Source organism: Molothrus aeneus, unplaced genomic scaffold, assembly GCF_037042795.1.
Source record: "Molothrus aeneus isolate 106 unplaced genomic scaffold, BPBGC_Maene_1.0 scaffold_35, whole genome shotgun sequence".
Taxonomy (NCBI): Eukaryota; Metazoa; Chordata; class Aves; order Passeriformes; family Icteridae; genus Molothrus; species Molothrus aeneus.
In genome coordinates, this window is record NW_027099016.1 from 208553 (window position 1) to 229073 (window position 20521).

At 51.0% G+C, this 20521-nt stretch overlaps 1 pseudogene; it reads right to left on the reverse strand.

Annotated features, from left to right (window-relative positions):
• Positions 1 to 12223: 12223 nt before the first annotated feature.
• Positions 12224 to 15625, reverse strand: LOC136570667 (class II histocompatibility antigen, B-L beta chain-like; annotated as a pseudogene).
• Between the last annotated feature and the right edge of the window lie 4896 nt (positions 15626 to 20521).

The window sequence follows — 20521 nt, forward strand, 5'->3', positions numbered from 1 at the left end:
GCCAGTGCTGTGGAGGGCACGTGGCAGAGTAGGGTGTGAAAAAGGGGGCAGGGGTGGCCTCTTGAGCTCCCAACCTGCTGTGGGGTGCAGGGGGTTGCTGGGGGTTGAGGTGCCACTGACCTGCCTCTCTGCCCATAGAGGGGTGTTCAGTGGATGGGAAAGGCCAAGTGCCACTCCCTGAAGGACCCTGAGCAGGTGAGGTTCATGGACAGGAACATCTACACCAAGGAGCAGCTCAGGCACTGTGGCAGGGACACCTCCCTCCACCTTCGCTGCCTACCAGCACCAGCACACAGGGAACAACCTTACAAGTGTAGGAAACAAGGAAAGAGGTTTTTGAGGAGCTCAGATTTCGTGAAGCATCACTGGACACACTCAGGGAATGTGACCATGGTCACAAGGGTTTTCAGGATGAAGAAGAGAATGTTGACTCCATGATAAGAAGGCTTGATTTATTATTTTATATGTTACATTAAGACTATACTAAAAAGAAAGGAAAAGGTTTCTTCAGAAGCTAGCTAAGCTAAGAATAGAAAAGAATGAATAACAAAGATCTGTGTCTCAGACAGAGAGCAAGAGCCAGCTCTGCCATGAGTGGTCACTAAATCCAAACATCCACAGGAGACCAGTCACGGGTCTACCTGTTGCATTCTACAGCAGCAGATAGCCATTGTTCACTTTTGGTTGCTGAAACTGCAGCTTCTCACAAGGAAAAATCCTAAGAAAGGATTTTTCATGAAAGATGTCTGCGACAAGGGAAGAGTCCATCCACCCTCCCCCAAGCCAAAGCATGATCTGAGAAATGCTCTTTAGGCCTTGGCCTTGATGATCAAACCCTGGGCTCAGCTCCTTTCGTGTTTACCACAAGCACTATCTGCTCCAGGGACTGGTGTTGTCCAAAAAGCTCCTGCTTATTAACTAACAGCCTTGGAAACTTTTTTTTTTTTTTTTTTTGCCTGAATAACATCCCAAATGGGATAGTATTTTAGTTCTCAACCTTTCCCAGAAAGTCACCAGCCTGATCTTGGGCCAGGATGGACAATGTCTGTGAATAAAGCCCATCCCTTGGGCCCCATAAACAGCAGCCCAGAGTGAGTGAGACCCTTGAGTTACAGTACAAGCTGGCTTGTACTGAGCAATTTCACCCAATCACACCTGCACCCTAAGCTGCAGACATCTCACTGCTCAGAGAACTGAGAGGTGGTAAGATCAGACCAATGAGCGGTTTAGACTGGGGCATTTTCAAACCCCCTGTATAAAGCTGGGTTCAGACAATAAAGCTCTCTCTATTATTGCCACTTGTAACTCTGAAGTGTGTCTCTGTCTCTGACCACCGACTCCACGTTACACCCTTGGAACTCTCCTGGGCTGCAGCAGCTGCGACAGAGACCTCCCTGTGCTGGGGCCTCTGTGAGCTGGGAACTCTCCTGTTTGCTGCACTTGGGGCACCCCCAAATGGTCCTGGGCTGAGCCCCCCATTCCTCCTCAAGGCTCTGCCCTGCACCTGGTCGGAAGATGCAAAGGCAACTGAAGGAAGAGTTCCACTGGAGTCCAGGGGAATTTCCCACAGGGACCTCGTACAGACTCCTGTCCATACATGTGTGACGCTGAATATGCCATAGCAAATGTCCTGGGAATGCAGCTCTCCTGGAGTTGGAAGTACTTAAAATATATAATTCAGTAGGGCCTGTGGGTATGTTCCTGTTGTGGTGTAATAAATTCTATGTGAAGTTAGTGATTAAGTTTCAGTTAAGTGCTGTTAAGTTTAACTTAAGTGTGTTGGGCCTTTAAGCCTGAACTGTTGAAATCCAGGCTCAGTTCTGCACAGGTGTCAACTCTGACCCTTGTGACTCAACAGTGGGGTCTTCAATATTCCCTTTTATCCCTACCTTTTTCTATCCTTTTGTCTCCCCTGCTCCTCTGTCCCATCCCCCCCCTCCTTCCCCGCCCTCAGCATCTAGTAAAATGGTTTTGGGTTTATTTCCATTTGAATTGATCGATTTTTGATTTTTGCTGTTTCTCAGAGTGCTTTAAGCATCCAGTAAGTGGCAGAGTGAACCTTGCCAAGGAACTTTGTTGTAGGGTCATTTTTATACGAGGCCTGTTTTTGCTGATGGGTTTCCCAGTGATTCTTGAAGTGACCTTAAACATTGGAGCTCAAGAGAACAGCACTGCAAACATCCAAGGCAGTGCAGGAGGGGCAGGAGATGCTCCAGGCAGTGTTCATATTGGTTGTGGAGGGAGGAGGAGAAGGGATGGAGAAGGAGGGATGAAGAAGAAGCGAGAGAAAGGCTTTTTTTTCAGGAAGAAAAAAAGCATGATTAAGAAGGAGGAAGAGGAGTAGGGAGAGACAAGGAGGAGGAAGAGGGAAAAGGAGTCATCTTGCGGTGGTCACTGTTTCTACAGCCCAGCTTGCCCCTGGGGGTTTCTCCCTCCCTGCGTTTCGCAGGTAACTGGGGAAGAGGAGCTTGGCCCAAATATCCTGGGACTCTTTTTTGGGCAGAGTAGGATATTTTCAGCTTGCAGGACTTCAAGGCTGAGCTGCAAATGCTCCTTAGTGAGATACTGGGGGTCCCCGGCAGAGTCCCTGCGATGGGTGGTGCAGTGCGGGGTTCCCAGAGCCATGTGGAAGCACTGAGGGGTGCTGGCAAGGACAACAGTATTGGAGACCCCGGGGAGAGACAGGCTAGGGGGAAATGGTTTGGGGAGAGGGGCCAAACTGGTGCTGGGGCACCCCCAGAAGGTTGGAGGGGTAGGAGAAAGAGGGAGGAGCCTCAGGGCCCTGAAACTAGGATCCTAAGAGGGAGGACCCAAGGCAGTCTCAATAGGAGAGATAAACAACATAGGAAGGAAGCCAGGACCCCCAACAGCATAGAGAAGGAGGATCCCTGGGACACAGTCAGGAGAGAAAGAAACCCCTGGGATGCCCCAAACCCTGGGCATTCATAAGCTGAATCTCAAAGAAGGGGAACTACCTGGACCCATCATACCCCCAAGCAGCCCAGAGAAGGGGAACCTCAAAAACCCCAAAGTGGGAAGACCATAGAGGGAAGATACCTGAAATTACCAGGAACACACGCAGCCTGAAGAGGCTGGGGACCCTGTAGAGATCTAACTTTAAATACATGCAGGACCCCAAGCATCCTGTATAGGGGATACCCCCAGAACCCCAACGTCAGGAAACCATAGAAAGACCTTTGTACCAGTGGGCACATTACAGCCTCGCAAAGGCAAAAGATCCTGAGAGATGTCACAGTGCATACGTGTAGCAGAGATGCTGAAAAGTGGCAAAGCTGAATAACCTCTCTCAGCTTCAGTCTTCTGCAGATCACAGAAGGCAAAGAATGAAGCAGCAGAGCAAAGGGCTTTTGTGCCCACTGAAGGGAACTGCAAAAATCCAGCAGCTACTCATTCACAAGCACAGTCAACTGTGTGTGCTCTTGCTTCTTGAAAAATTCACTGGTGTGTGCTCTTGCTTCTTGAAAAACTCACTGGTGCCCTTCTTTTCTCATAGGAGGGGTTTTTGGTCTGCATCTTGTTTTGGAGGTTTGTGTTGACACAGAATGCCTGGTGAGTTCTGGAGATGGATTTGTACAAGAGGAAACCCCAACCCAACACTGTCACACCTTGTTACACAACAGTCCCATACCTTGTTTTCCCCCAAAACCAGGATTTGTCACTTCTAAGCTTTGGCTGGATGGAGAAGGAGGCTGTAATAAAGAGGGAGATGCCCCAGGACACTGAGGCAGGTGAGGAGAAAGTCAGTGCCCCTTTCCCCCTCTCCTCTGCTCCATCTCCCAGCCCAGTATCGCCCCTGGCTGCAAGACAGCCTTGCTGCCGACACCATCCTGATGGATTTGGAGGAAGTCCTTCCCCTTCCCTCTGGCACAGAGGCAAATTCCATCCTCTCCTTGTCCTTCCTCTCCTCAGGCACTGAGCTGCAGGCAGAGACCAGGGTGGAGAAATCCCCCTGGCAAAACATTGTGGAAGAGGCCGTTTTGAGCGCCTCCACAACACAGGAGTCCAACGGGGAGGAAAAACCCCAGAGATATCCCATGAGGAAGGGCTCCAAATCCAGCCCAGGGTGCTCCAAGGAGGAAAATCCCACCCTGTGCCAAAAGTCAGCTGGAGCTTCAGCCAGAACTCAGACCTGGTGGTCTACAAGCAGCATCATATTAGTGAGAAGCACTACAGGGACTTGGAATGTGGGAGCGAGCTTCAGCCAGAGATCCCATCTGATCTGCCACCAGAAGATCCACACCTGGGAACAGCCACACAAGTGCTGAAATGTGGGAAGGACTTCAGTGATGACTCCAACCTCATCATCCACCAGAGCCTGCACACTGGGGAGCAGCCTTATAAATGCAGGGAACATAGGAAGAGCTTCAGCTGGAGTTCCAACCTCCTCTCTCTCCCACCAGCTTGTCCACACTGGGGAGCGGCCCTACCAGTGCCCCAGCTGCAGAAAGAGACTCAGCTTCAGATCCCACCTGGTCTACCACCAGAAGATCCACAGTGAGGAACAGCCCTACAAGTGTCCTGAGTGCAGAAAGAGTTTTCAGAGGCGCGCTCATCTGGTCATGCTTGAGCAAACACACACAGAGGGAGTGGCCCTTCTGCTGCCCTGACTGTGGGAAGGGCTTCAAGCACAACTCCACTCTCATCACCCACTGGTGCATCCACACCAGGGAGAGGCCCTACGAGTGACCTGAGTATGAGAAGAGCTTCTCCTACAGCTCTGCCTTGATTTCACCCCAATGGATCCATGAATAGGGGAAGCTGTGGTAGCCGTGTCTTTAAGGTCCGCCTGAGCCGCCGTCTTCGCCCGGTAGCAGACGGAGCGGGAGGAGCGCGCGGTTTCTCGGTTCGGCGCCGTCAACAGGGGCGCGCCGCTGGGCGGTCAGCTCTGCCAGAGGCGGACAAAAAGGCACGGGAACACAGACAGGGATTGGGAGAGCGTCCCCCCAACCGGGGCAAGTCCAGGTTTTATTCCAGAACGCGGAGTAACACCCAGGGAAAGCCGCTGGACCGCAGGGCGGCGGAGGGAGGGAGGGAATACACGTGTTATATAGGAGAAACGGGAGGGGGAGAGCTCAGACAGGCAGCGAATGGGAGCCCACGGTGAGCGCGGGCTTTTCAGAGAGACAGGACGGGTAGCCAACCGAGAGAGCTCAAATGTGGGACCCCGGTCCCCGGCCCAATAATTCCCTGTACAGCACCGAAGTTTCTGGATAAAAGGGGGGCATTTGGGGGTGACAGAAAGGGCGGGGGTTTCCAGGGTAACTGGTGATGGACAGATAACAGGGAAAGAGGAGGAATTCCAGACAGAACCATTATACAGAAAAAGGGGGTAACAGAACATTCCAGCTTAAACCGGGGGAGCACAATAACACAACACAACAGGAAGCCCTACAAGTGCCCTGACTACAGGAAGAGTTTTATCTCCTGCTCCAACTTCATCACCCACTAGAGGACCCATGTTGCATTATCCACAGTGACCCATATTGTGAAAAAACATGGTGATCTGCATTCCTGGTGATTCATGTTGCGTGAAAACCTGGTGACCTATGTTCCACATGATCCACATTGGGAAGACACCTGGCTGGTGGTCTTTAGGCACCTGGATGAACGCAGGGGAAAACTTCTATCAGGATGGGGACTGACATCGGAAATTGAAATATTGAGGCTTGAACAGCAGGCCCCGCACCAAAGTTATCTCCAGATGAACCTTCTAACCAAACATTATATGATACTTGCATCTGCTAGTCAGTGAAATATCAATGATCATTAGTGAAATATGTAATGTGATACAAGTGTATTTATCTTTCCATGTTTAGGGGACAGTCAAAGCAATGAAATCGGATATGTGGCCTTGTTTGGAGGTACAACATCAAAACCAGCTCCTTTGGTTCCTTCTTGAGCCCTGACCAGGTTTTGGGTGGAACCCAAATGTTGTGGGTTGATGCTGGCCAGATGCCACGCATCCACAAAAGCCACTTACTCACTCCCCTCCACAGCTGGACAGGGGAGAGGAAATATGTAACAAAGGGTTCATGGGTTGAGAGAAGCACCGGGAGAGTCATCCCTCACCAAGCACTGTCACAGGCAAAACAGAGTCAGTTTTGAGATATGAAATGAACTAACAGAATCAGAGCAAGATAATAAATAAAATAAGCCCTTAAAACCACCTTCCCCCCAGCCCTCCCTCCTTCCCAGCTCTGTCCCAGCAGCACAAGGAGACAGGGAATGGGGGTTACAGTCAATTCATTGTCTGTGGCTTCTCTCACTGCTCAGGGAGAAGAGTTGTTCCTCAGATGCACTGTGGGGTCCCTACCACAGGAGACAGTTCTCCATAAACTTCTCCAGAGTGAGTCCATCCCATGGGCAACAGCTGTCTGCAAACTGCTACAACGTGAGTCCATCACAGGGGCAACAGTCCTCCCCAAACTGCTGCAATGTGGGTCATCTTTCCATGGGGTCAGTCATTCAAGGATCTTTTATTAATCACTATATACAATCTTTTGGACTAATTATTTGGTGCATTACTTATCCTTTTTTAATTCTTTGCTCTTTTGAAGTATAGAAAATTATGCTTATTTCTTAAAGTTGTGTCTTTTGTGCTGACCCCATCAACTGGCAGAACAGAAATTCCTTAGGAAGACCTGCATTTGCTAGTCCTCATGCTCAGAGTTTCTTTTCTTGGGAGTTGGTTGGTTTTGGCGTTGGTGGCCGTGAGTCAGTGGTCACTGTCTGCCCCTGCCAGAATTCCCTTTGACCCAGTCAGAGCTGATTTCACACAGTTGCTGGATTGGGCTTTCCTTGTGGCCTATAAATTCTGCAATCTTTGTGTCCCGTCTCAGCGATCCATTCTCCTCCCCCAGCTTTGTTAACCTCCCCCAGTCCTGAGATAACACCTAGACAATTGTCCCACCCTGATCTTACCTACAGTCCAGATGCCGGGTATCCACTGAGGAATATCAGAATATCAGGGGAGGACAGGAGGGGAGGGGGGAGGGAGGATTCAGTGGTCAGTGGAGGTGGCAGCTGCCCGTGTGTCCATAACTTGGGGTGAACTTCGTTTGACTGGTGATGTGCATATGAGCAGTTGCTTCTTTACACACTTTGGCACAGTGGGAATTTTTGTGGGCATGCATTTCCCAGCATGTGCCACCCAAATCTCGCCTCTGCCAGGCCTGGAGTCAGCACCTTCCTGTTACTCCTTTGTGTGCTTATCTCATGGCAAAGCCCTTCTGTGGCCTTGGCAGTGTTTGAGATGGGTAGCTCTGCTCCTTGGGTCCTTACACAGCCTGATCCATCACCCACCCACAAGTGACCTCACACCTGCCCTGAGTGTTGGAGGAGCTTCAGTGACAGCTCCAACCTCAGCTCCCACCCAAGGATTCATCATGGAAAGAGACTGGTCTCCTGTGGGAAGAGCTTTGGCCAGAGCACGGACTTGATCTCCCACTGTAGGATCCACGTTGGGGAGAAACCCTGTGTCTGCCCAAACTTTGTCCAGAGGCTCCACTCAAATTAAGATGTTTTGAAAGTGGAATTAAGCCACTTGGGGTTTGTATCAAGAGATTCTGGGGGGGCATGGAGCCATTTTCAGTGTGATTGTGTTGTTTTAAGATGATTGATCAATCCCTCTTGCCTTTTGCTGTGCACACCGATGCAGAAGACTCCCCTACATCCCCACGGAATCCCCAGATCCTCTGGAATATCCCCCTGAACTCCAAATTCTCCCCAAAAAGCAGTAAAATGGGAGGGTTTTACGTATCTTTTTTCAACTTCTTTATTTTTCCCCCACTTTCAGGTGTTTTAAAGGGATGAAGAGGAATCAAAAGAAAATTAAGGCCAAAACAAAACTATTTACATGTTGGCATTGTGTAAATATCCATGGAGTTGGGTTGGGTGGGTGGAAGAGAGAATTTTTTTGAGGAGTTTCCACCCCATTGTGTCTGAAATCTTGGTCTTCGCTCCAGTCCATCAGTGTGAAAGACACCCATGGGCCATGGAGAAGTAGAATTGTATTATTGAGTTGTAATTGTACTAATTGAAATAGGAGGAAAAGGAGATGGAATTAGGGAGGAGGAGGAATAACAGGAAGCCGATGGATCCACCGCTCTCCATATCTGCAGCCCTCCCCAGCCTGGGGGCATCATCCCCCCCCTCTTGCCTCAAATATCCAGGGGGAACGGGGGTGTCTCTCAGTATTTGTTTTTTATGAGGCAATATCTGGATTTTGCAAAACTCCAAAGCTGATCTGCAAATGCCCCTCGGGTGATACTGAGGGGATTCCAGAGATGTTCTTTGTGTGGGGAGTCCTGGTGGCTGCTGCCAGCCGAGCCATGGGGGTTGGCAGGAGATGTGGAATCCCTGGAGCTGCGTGGTGATCAGCCAGTAGCAGGGCAGGGGGACCAGGAACTCCCTTTCTGGGGACTCCTCAGGAGAGCCAGGGTTGGGGGAAGACCAGGACCCTGGAGAGAGGAAAACTGAGAGAGGCAATGTGGTAATCACAAATCCTCTGAACAGAGAGAGACATAGTTCTCTCCCAGGATTTTCCTGGGAAGCTGTGAGAAAGTTCAGAGAAGAGAATGAGAAACAATTCTTATCTCCATTTGCTGCACTTTTTGTTGTGCACGTGTGGAATGTGTTATGGAGATTGTTTACCAAAGGGTGATTTCTTAATTGTACACTGGATGGTGTTTGGATTGATTGACCAATTAGGTTGAAGCTGTATTGGACAGTCAGTAAGAGTTACAAGTTTTGTAAGAGTATAGTATAATGTAGTATAACTTAATAAAGCAATTGATCAGCCTTCTGCAATCATGGAGTCAATGTTAATTATTCCCTGTTCAGGGGACCATTGCCACAATAAGGCAATACTGGGACTGAGGGACCCCGGACAGCCGAGAGAGGGGCAAAGCTCAGTGAGGGGTAATCTGGGAGAAGGAGAGATCCTGGAGAAGGCTGAACCCAGAGATTCCCAGGACTCCCAGCAGTCTTGAAAGTGGGGAACCCTGGAGATGGGGGATCCCCAATGTAGATGAGACCCCCAGCAGGCCAGACAGAGGGAAACCAAAGTGGAGACACCAGACAGGGGCACCCAGGCAGGTGAGGAGGAAGTCACTGCCCCTTTCCCCCTCTCTCCTACTCTATCTCCCAGCCCAGCATCGCCTCCAGCTGCAGGACAACCAACATTGTCCTGCCAGGGATGGATTTGGGGGATGTCCTTTCCCTTCCCTCTGGCACGGAAGCAAATCCCATCCCGTCCTATCCCTTCCCATCTCATCCCATCCCATCCCATCCCATCCCATCCCATCCCATCCCATCCCATCCCATCCCATCCCATCCCATCCCATCCCATCCCCCCCTCCCTCCCTCCTTTATTCCTCTCCTTTCTCTCCTCTCTCTCCTTCCCCAGGCACTGACAGAGACCAGAGAGGACAAATCCCTGCATCAGAACCTCGTGGAGGAGGCCATTTTGAGTGACTCTGTGGCACAAGAATACAATGGGGAGAAGCTACAGTGGTATCCCATGAGGAGCGTCTCCAAACACAGTCCACAGTGCTCCAAGGAGGAAAGACCTATCCTGTGTCAGGAAGGCGGCCAAAGCTTCATCCAGAGCTCAGACCTGGTGGTCCTTGAGTGGTTTCACATTGGGGAGGTGTGCTGCAGGTGCTTGGAATGTGGCAAGAGCTTCAGATGGAGCTGCTACCTGATCTGGCACCAGAAGATCCACATGGGGGAACGGCCCTAGAACTGCTTGGAATGTGGGAAGAGATCCGCTGTCAGAACCCAAGAAATTCCTCTGACTGCCCTGGAGGCTCAGAGACCTTGGCACGGAGTCAAAGACACCTGTGCTTTCGATTTTAACCCATAGAAACACGTACCAAATTTATGCGAGGAGTTACAAGCCACAAAGGTTTGAGTAAAATGTTAGTAAATTTATCACCAAGTGAAAAATGTAGAATTTTGAGGTTTTTAGAATGAGGGTTCAGGAAGCAAGATATAGAAAAATCTGAGTGTGTCCAGTCTTTCTCCTCCTTCTTCTTTGCCTCCATCTTCTGCTGTGATAGTAGCACTTTTAGATTGGTTTAGAGACAAACTAACATAGGTGATAAGTATTAGAAAATTATTGTAAATAATGTACACATAGTTTCTAGTATAAAAAAGATAACATCGCCCCAAAGCAGTCAGTGTGCAATGAACCAATGTGCTAAACAGATCTCAGCAAGTCAGAGAAAGAATTTTATAAAGAACGAAAAATAAACAACCTTGAGAATGAGAGCCAAGGGAATACTGTCTTCTTCAGTCTCGGAGCTGAGAAAAAGAGACTTTCTAACACCTCAGGGTCATGTGGACACCAGAGACCCCATCAACCCACCATGAGATAATTCACATGGGAGAGCAGCCCTACAGGTGTAGGGAATGTGTGAAGATCTTCAGTGACCACTCTAACCTCATCAGCCACCAGCGCCTGCACTCCAGGGAATGGCTCTACCAGTGTGGAGAGTGCAGGAGGAGCTTCAGCCAGAGCTCCCACCTGATTCACCACCAGAATATCCACACTGGGCACTGGCCCTAAGAGTGTCCTGACTGTGGGAAAAGCTTCACCCAGAGCTCTACCTTGACCTTGCACCAATGGATTCACTGGAAAGGGAACCCCTGTGAGTGCCCCAAGTATGGGAAGGACTTCAAACGCTGCTCCAACTACATTACCCATTGGAAGACCCATGCTGGACGATCCACAGTGAGACCCATTGGGCAGAGACCTAGTGACCCATGTTCCTGGTAATCCATGCTGGGCACTGTATTGGGTTTGTGGGTTTGTGTGATCAGGAGTTGGAAACAGGGGTGCTCCAAGGATGGCTTCTGTGAGGAGCTTCCAGAAGCTTCCCCCATGTTTGGCTCCTGTTCTGATCCACTCCCGAAGGCGAGGGTAACCCAGGTTCTGGTTCATGGATCTCTGGCACAGATCAAAATGAAACAACACTGATTGATCTGTGTTTATAAATATATCTTTGTTGGGTTTATTTTAGAACAATTTCTTTGCCATGTAAAGCGGGTTTGGAACCCGTTTAGATTACCATCTCTAGCAATATAGAAGCATTAAAATAACACTTAGGAAAACTTATAAGGGAAATGAAAGTAAGTATAAGAGTAGAAAGACACAGGCACCAGCCCTGGATCCCGCAACAAAAATAGATTATTACAATGTCCCTTGTCCTTGGTCTAAGTGATGGTCCCAGGATGGATCCCTTGGGGGTTGGGAAAGCCCCAGAAACACCAAGTTCTGTGGGTCAGTATGGGTTCAGGTTTGGGTGAATGCCCAGGTATCTCCTCTGGCACGAGTTCTACACTGTCTGATGTCACACTGTGGATCCCAGGGCTCTGATGGTTTATGGCCCTTCTGAGATGTGGCCCTGCCTCTTCCAGCAGTGCAGCTGAGCCAGGTATGGCCCATGGGAAGGGATGAAAACCTCCAGCCCTCTGTGTGAATGTCCCGGGCCTTCCCCAGGGGAGTTCCCAGAGCCGAGCCAGTTGTGTCAGGGAGGGCATTGCCCTGGTCCAAAGCCCTGTCCTGTTGGAATGTTGGGGGACACAAGACAGATGATGGACTTTGGATTTGGTTAACAGAAGAGATTTGATAACAGGCTGCCTTGGGAAAAACAAATGGAACTTTGAAAATTAGACCTGGATTGCAAGAAGATTCAATCCAACGGGTTTACCGGAAAAAGAAAATCCCATTAAACTCTGCAAGCAAGAGATGTTTTTATATGCATAAGTTTGTGTATGTGATTTTAACCTAATCGTTGTAGAACACATTACTAGTCTCCCTGAAATAGTATATAAGCGTTTGAATCCCACAATAAAATTGGATTCTGATCACTGAATCAGTCTTCCCTGTCTCTCTCCATCACCAACACTGTCCTGCCTGGCAGCATCTGCTTCTGATCGGCCTCTTCCCTTCCCTGGCTCCCAGTCCAGCTCTTCCTGTCCAGGGCTGGGTGTTCACCACCTCTGCCCCTGGGCACTTCCCATGGCCAGCAAAGCCCCCTCTGCTTTTGCCAATGGCTCGAGCCATTAACCTGGGACATTTCAGGCCCTCACAGCTCTGCTCCCCAAAAGCGCAGAGGGATGGGTGGTGCCTCAAAACAACTCCATCCCACTGAAAATGGCTCAACTCCACCTCCAAACAACTCAATCCCACCTCAAAATTTTGGGGTATCTCCTGAGCCCCAATTACTCCCAGTTGTGGATGTTCCTTGTCCACAAACTTCACCCAGTTGCTGCCATCGGGGAAGTGACAGTGGGCTTTTCCCCAAAAATGGAACGCACCTGTGTGGGAAAGGAGACAGGTGAGGGGGTGCCTCCCCTCACCCCCCAACAGACCCCATCACCCTACAGCAGGCTGAGGGCTCAAGGGACCACCCTGGATCCCCCATTCCCACTCCCCTGTGCCCCACGGCCACCACAGCACTGGCTGCTGGGTGGGGACACCCCTACTGTCAGCCCCCCAGGCAGGGATGGGGGAGGTTGGGGACCCCCCCCAGCAAGGTTCTGCTTACACTCACCCCACCCCCCCTCCAGAACCCCAAGAACAGCTCAGGAGATCCAGTGATGGGGACAGGAAGGGACTCCCAAGGGAACTCCTTTGCCTCTGTCCCCCCTCCTCTTACCCCCCTCTCAAACACTTCTCCCATCTTCTCTGTGCTGCTCCCCCTCTCACCCAAGAGCTCCTCACCCACAGCCAGGGTGGGGTCCCAGCACCCAGTGTGGGGTGACACACAGGGGACTCACAGGTGTCCCCATTCCTGATCCATCTCGGGGCCAATTCTGCCCCCTCCCATCACAGTACCCCTGTGGGTTCCCCCAAAATTCCTCCACATCCACACAGCTCCCCCTTAAATGGGATCAGGGTGAACTGGGAAGCTTTATTGGGAGCACTGGGAGCAGGCACTGGGCGGGGGCAGAGCGCCAGCGGGGCTGGGGGGGACACGGGACCCCCCCAAAATCAGCGGAGCGGGGACAGAGCAGGGGGTCCCAGCTGGGCCCGAGCCCACGGGGAGGGGCTGCGGCCGCCGCCGGCTCAGGAGCTCTGTGGGCAGAGAAAAGGGGGTGACACCGGGCTGGGGGCCCCGGCGGGAGCGCACACGCTCCGGGGGAGGGGGGACACGACCACCGGCACCCCCCTCACCTTCTTGCACAGGTAGAAGCCGAGCCCCAGCACCAGGAAGACAAAGCCCAACACGGAGCCCCCAATCCCCATCAGCATCTTGCTGCGGGCGGCGTCCGGTGGTATCTCTGGGGAGTCCGCAGGGGTCAGGACCCCCCAAAACCTCTCACAGACACCCCAAGCCCCTCCAAGCACCTCATACCCCTCCAGCCCACCTCAGACCACAAGACCTCTTTCCTATCCCCCTCCAACCTCCCTAGTACCACCCAAGTCCCCTCCCCGTCCCTCCAGGACCCCAAACCCCCTCCCAATTGACACCCATCTTCCAATGATCCCCCAAACCTTTTCCCAGTCCCATCAGGACTCACCAACGTCACTGCCAGTAGATTGAAGCACACTCAACTCCCACCCCAGCCCCATTTTTACCTCCCCAACCTGCTTCCAGCCCCTCCAGCTCCATCAGACTCCCTTCCAGTTACATCCAGCACTACCAGGATGTTCCCTCTCAGAAGCCACCAGGAAACCCTTAACCGCATCCCAGTCTTCCCAGCATCCTCCAAAACTCTTATCTGCCCTCCCAGGCCATCCAAACCCTTCTCCCAGTTACCCTCTGCCTCCCTCAAACTCCCTCCCAATTACTCCCAGCTACCACCAACTCCCCTCCCAGTCCCTCCAGTCTCACTCCCCCTCCCTCGGTGCTGTGGGGGCCGGGCCGTACCCCAGTGCCGGCTCAGGGGCTGCTCCAGGCTGACGTGCTCCACATGGCAGCTGTAGGTGAGCCCGCGCTGGGGGGGGGTTTCCAGCAGCACCAGGAGCTGGTAGGTCCAGTCCCCATTGGGGACCACATCGGTGGCCAACACAGAGAGCTCCTGCTGGCCCTGGAACCACCTCACCTGGATGGCAGCAGGGTAGAAATCCATCACGGAGCAGAGCAGGTGGCCGGGGCCGGGCTGGGAGCTCGAGGGCACCAGCGAGATGGACACGCTGGGGGGCACTGGGAGAGAGCGGGGACACTCCGAGATAAAATGCAGGTGAAATGGGAGACACGGGGAAGGACTCAGGTAACACTGAGAGGGACTGGGGAGAGACTGGGAGGGGGGTGGAGAACGCTGGGAGGGCACTGGGAGAGAGGATGGAAGTCTGAGAGTGGACCGAGAAGGACTGGGAATGGAATGGAATGAACTGAGAGGGACTGAGAATGAAGTTCCTGGCACTGAGAGCGATTTCTCTGGCATTGGGAGGGCCTGAGGCGGCACTGGGAGGAACTGGGAATGAAGAGTGCGGCACTGAGAGGCCGAGTCCAGCGCGGGGCACTCGGCGCTGAGGGTCTGCCTGGCAACTGATGAGTCATCAGAGAGACGCGCTCTGATTGGCTGGAGCAGCTCCACGAGCCGTCGAGATGGACATGCGGGGGGCACTGGGAGAGGCTGAGACGGACTGGGAGAGACTGGGATGGACTGGGAGAGATAGGGAGAGCTCCGGGACACTGCGGGTTGGGCAAGAGCCCACGGGAATGGACACAGGAAGGGCTGCATGTCTGGGATTATTCCCAAGGAAGGTTTGAGGGGCTCCAGGGTCACTGCCAGGGCAGGGGCCGAGGGGGAACACGCTCTGCCCCTCGCTCACCTCGGCGCTCCACGAGAAACGGGGTGGACAACTCGTAGTTGTGTCGGCAGTGCCTGTCCACCGCACCCCGTCTGTGCTCCATCCATTCGGGGTCGCTGTTCCAGTGCCTGGCAACCTCCTCCCCATATGGGGTATCCCCCACAAAGTGCCCCACATCGCTGTCGAAGTGCACGTACTGCTCCCGGTTGTAGATGAATCTCTTCACGAACCTCACCCGCTCGGTGCCGTTAATGAAGTGACACTCGGACTGAACCATCTCCTGGAACAGCCCTGTGTGTGCAGGTCACAGGTCAGAGGGTGCCCCTTCAGCAGCCCCCGGCACCCCACAGCAAACCAAGATCTCAGAGGCAACCCCGGATCCACACTGTGCAACCCGTATGCCCCACGTGCCACCCCTTGTAGGCCCTTTCTTCCCGCGGCCCCTCTTCGTCTTTTCCATTCTTCTCCGTATTTTCCTCCCCCTTTTCCATAACTCCTCGGTCGCCAGCACCACCCCCCACATCAATTCGAGGGTCCCACCTCCCCCTTTTCCCTCCACGCCCCACCGTTCCCACCCTCCCAACACTTCCCTTCCCCCTCCCCCGCTCACCCGAGAGCTCCGCGCCCGCAGCCGGGGGGGCTCCCAGCACCCCCAGTGCCACCAGCAGGGCCCCAGCTGCCGCCCCTCGCCCCATGGCCGGGGCCGGGCAGGCTCTGACACTTCCCCCCTACCCAAATTCCCCTGGCGGTAGAGTCTGGAGGCGAGGGCGGAGCACGGGTGGAGTCCAGGTGAGGAGCTCTGGGCGCTGTGGGACCGCCTGGCAACTGGGGAGTCATCAGCGCCGCGCACTCTGATTAGCTCTCTAAATGACTGAGGAGAGGCCCAGGAGCTGGAAGAAAAATCGGGAGAGAACCGGCACAGGCGCAACAGACCCAGCCTGGGCACAGGGAGTAAATTTATTATCAACCAAATCACAGAAGGACAAGGAGAAGAGAAAGAAATCTTTCCAACACCTTCCCCACACCCAACGGGGATCACCAGGACCACGGATCACCAGGGCTCTGCACAGCGGGGGTCACTCGGGGATCCCACACTCGGGGCACTCGCAGGGCCTCTCCCCAGTGTGGATGCACTGGCGGGTGACGAGCTTGGAGCTCGGGCTGAAGCCCTTCCCACACTCCCCACACTCGCAGCGCCATTGCCCGGTGTGGATCTTGCTGACCTTGATGCAGTGGGAGCTCTTACTGGAAGCTCTCCCTGAATTCCAAGAACTTGCAGGGCCATTCCCTGAGGTGAATCCTATGATGGGTAATCACGTCAGATTTCCATGTGAAGCTCTTCCCACATTCCAAGGCCCAGCAGGGATGTTCCTTGGTTTGGATCTCCTGATGCCAGATCAGGTGGGAGCTCTGGCTGTAGCTCATTCCACATTGCAAGCACTTGTAGGGTGTCTCAGCTTGAGAGACGATTTAAAAGAGGACACTCTGGAGTGAGTGTTGTCCCCTCTACAGGGTTCCAATTATCCCTTTCCACCAACAGGATATGAATGCTAATAAGTGAAATTTAAAAAAAAAAAAAAAAAAAAAAAAAAAAAAAAAAAACCAAAAAAACAACTCCAACAGTTTATTAACAAACAGAATGCCCACAAGGCAAGAATATTAATTTTTAAAAGTAAACAACTGCTAGATATTAAATTGTCAGCCCTTAGTCCCCCCACACACTCTGGGATGAAAGACCCAAAATGCCAGAGAAATCACCGCTCGCGACACGGGGTACAGGCGGCACCGGCTTCTCCCGCAGGGGAAAAGCCGACCAGGGGCCGTCCCGAAGGAGATGAAAGCCCGGGGCTCGCCCGGCGTTGGACTCCTCCCCAGCCGGGCTCCGCGGGCACGGTCCCGGCAGCTGAAGCAGCGGCGCTGCAGCCTCGGGCTGTTTTCTCTCCCGGCTCGGCCCGGCTCGCAGCGGCTTTGGGCGGCAGCGGCGCCGCTCCGCTCCTGCCCGCGCGGAGCCCCCGGGCTGCGGCACAGCCGCTGCTCAGTTCCTCCAGGCACTCCGAGGCTCGCGCTGCAGCCTCTCCCAACCAAGGAAAGGGAAAATCCTTTCTTTGCCTGGCCCAAAAAAGCTTTTCAGCCACACAGAAAACCACGGGGCACAGAGAGAGCCGCGGAAAACTCGAGCAGCTAGATGCCAGCGCAGCCGTTGGGGATTTTTTTTTTTCTTTTCTTTCCTTGTTACTTGTGGAACAATTTTTTCCCATTGAGTTGCTAAGAAGCACTAATGGCTATGTGCTTAAGATAGTGGGAGGGGGAACTCCTCCAGTTCTTTTGGGAGTTTCTCTGGGGGTGGGGGGTGAACGACAGAGATAGAAGCAGGAGAAAAGATTGGGTGGTTTGGGACGCTCTCTCTCTCCTGGGCTTCGGAGGAGGAGAGTCACACCTGCCGCTTGGAGAAAGGAATTTGCTGCCACCACCACAACCCAGCAGGGAACCTTTCTTCTGCTGCTGGGCCCCACATCCCCCTGCCCTGCCAGGACACCCCGCAGGTTCCAGCTATTGCCGTCTGGTTAATGGGATGTATTTCAAAGTGACAAATGCTTTACTTTATATCTAAACAAATATCTTTATCATCACTTACATTGCCTTCACATATACACCCCAGTTGTCCCCTCATTGAGCAAGGTTCTAAGTTAATAGTTCACCACCTTTCTTCAACCTTTAGTGCCCACATTCTGTGTTCAAAAGGATATAGCACGGTCCCCTCGTGATTTAGCCCTAAAGGTACAATTGGATTTATCAAGCTCACTGATGCATCATATATGGTTAAAACAAAAACTGTTACCATATTTGTCATGGAATCATAAGTAAAACTAACTAAAACCCACAGGACTGAAGTTCTTTTTTCTAAATCTGAGGCATTATCCCAAACAACTTTACAAATTTTGGCAAGGAATATGCCTTCTCCCTGTCCCTAATGACTGAGGCCACCACTGATTGCATCCACAATTGTGCCTGTGTACACCCAAGGGCCAAAGAAAATTTCTCGCTAGGTGTGCCTAAGGTATTAATTATCAGTTGATTATCTCGTTCATCCACACTTTCCCATTCTGGTAACATTTTGGACAATTTCCACTGGCTGGTACCTAATGCCAACAAGGAGGATTGTAAGAGTTGTAATTTAACCATATCACTGCCAAGTTCTATAAATTTGTTCATTAATACTTCTGAGTCCATTGTATTTAGAACCCCTAGTCCTGTTCTCAATAATCCAGTAAGGTCATTCTTCTGTCTGCACATATAAGGCTTACGCTTCTGCAGCCAGGTGGTCCAGTCCATAAAAGAGGTCCTTAAAAATGGAGCACACTCAGACTGAATGGCAGAGGCATCCACCTGCATTGCCATCTCTACCTGTTTCAATGACCACTTTGGATTAATTAGCAATTTTTGAATTCCAGTCTTCTTAACAGCATATGTTCCAATTTTGGTAATTATGGGAAAACCATGGGTTCTAAAGTGATTTGAGTAGCCATGGTTTCTCTCAGTGTTGGCACTGGTTGAGTTATTTTAACCTTATCCATTTGGGAAACAGTACAAAATTGAGTTAAATTATAATCAATCTTAAAATCCTTGATTGCACAGCCTTCTATTTTGAGTCTAAACTCTGGACAATTGGTTAAGCATTTGTCACAGCATTCATCACAGCATTCAGGAACAATTAGAATAAGTTTCATGGGTTTTTGATAAAATTTATGAAACCCATCCCAGACAAACACATATACACATCCCCAAATATCTTTCCCTTCCCACACAGATGCATTTGTCACTCTTAGCATCTGATCCAGAGACTTACAGGGGTTGGAGTCATAGGTTTTCCCTTGGCACTTACATATACCAGTCACATTATATATCAGCAGTGCTGCATTAGCTGTGGCTATAGTGGTAATCACAAATGCCACAACTCATCAGGCTACACCTATTTGATTATCCGTTACAACTAGAAACTTTTCCATTCTTCTATGCTCATCATTTCACCCACACCCTATTTATTTTCCCAAAAAAGTTTTAATTTTGGTTTGTTGTCACTTGGTACAGCTTTCCAGAGTCCCTCAGGAGCCTTCTTCACTCAGGAATGATGGATCCAGGCACTTTGTTCCTTAATCTTGATTGCAGTAAAAGTTGTGAGGAGCACTTGGAATGGTCCCTCCTACTGTGGTTCCAGAGTCTTTTCTGCAAAAGACTTAACATATACATAATCCCCAGGCTGTACATAATGTACGGGTCCATCTAATTCTCTGCTTCGAGCCCCATCCACATGTTTCTCAATTTCTCTAAGTTGTTTGTTTAGGGCCATCACATATCTGTGTAGGGTTTCTTCTCCTACTTGAGTGGGTGCTGTACCTTGTTGATATCCATATGGCCTTCCATGCAGTATTTCAAAGGGACTCAGTTTTTCCTTTACTCTTGGTTTGGTCCGGATTTGTAATAATGCTAATGGAAGAGCCTGAGGCCAAGGCAACTTCACCTCTTGTCCCAGTCTTATTACTTGCTGCTTAATCAAATGATTCATTTTCTCCACTTGACCACTTGACTGAGGATGATACGGAGTATGAAGTTCCTAATATGCTTAAATGGAGGCTAATTTGCTGCACAATTTTTGAAATAAAATGTGGCCCCCTATCTGAAGACATGGTGGCTGGGACTCCAAAACACGGTATTATTTCTTGTGACAATGCTTTGGTTACCTCCCCTGCTTTGGCAGTTCTAGTAGGGAAAGCTTCTGGCCACCCTGAAAAGGTATCTGTTAACACCAACAGGTATCAGTATCCCCCTCTCCTGGGTAGTTCTGAAAAATCAATTTGCCATTGTTGCCCAGGTCCATATCCTTTTCCAATTTGCCCAAGCTTTGGTTTAGGAATATTTTTGGGATTAATTTGGTGGCAAAGGCTACATTGGTGAGTCACCTGAATCACTGCACTTTGCAAGTTTCTGGCGAGGATTCTGTCTTTCAAGTAATTATACAAAGCATCTATCCCCCAATGTGTTTTCTCATGTTCCTCTTTCACTAATGACCACAGCATATAAGAGAGGATCACAAGCCTTCCTTTCCCTTCATCTGTAATAGTTCACCCCTCTTGATTATAACTTCAGTTTTCTTTCTCAATAAGCCTCTTGTCCTTTTTACTGTACCTTGGCTTACATTCGATAGAAATTTATCCATCTGGGATGGAGGCTGCCTCAACTCTCTCAGCAATTACCTTATCTTTAGCTGGTTCTTTTGCCTCTCTGTCTGCCAGCTCATTTCCTTCCTCCAATTCAGAGCTCACTTTTTTGTGTGCCTTGATGTGCATGATGGTTACCTTTTCAGGTTGCTGGACTGCCTCCAACAGTTTTATTATCTCTTATGCATGTTTAATGCTTTTTCCTTGTGAGTTCAACAGTCCTTTTTCCTTCCTTGTGCTCCATGCCCAAGGACTACCCCAAATGCATACCTTGAATCTGTGTAAATATTGATTTTCTCTCCTTTTGCCAGCTCTAAAGCCTGGGTTAAGGCAATTACTCCAGCCTCCTGTGCCAAGGTGTTGGTTGGTAATAATCCAGACTCTATTACCTCTCAGCTTGTGGTAACTGCATACCCAGCTTGCCTTTTTCCACTGATGACGCAGCTGCTTCCATCAGTGAACCAGGTCTCAGTGTCCTCGAGAGGAGTGTCCTTCAGATCTGGGTCTCTGGAGTAGG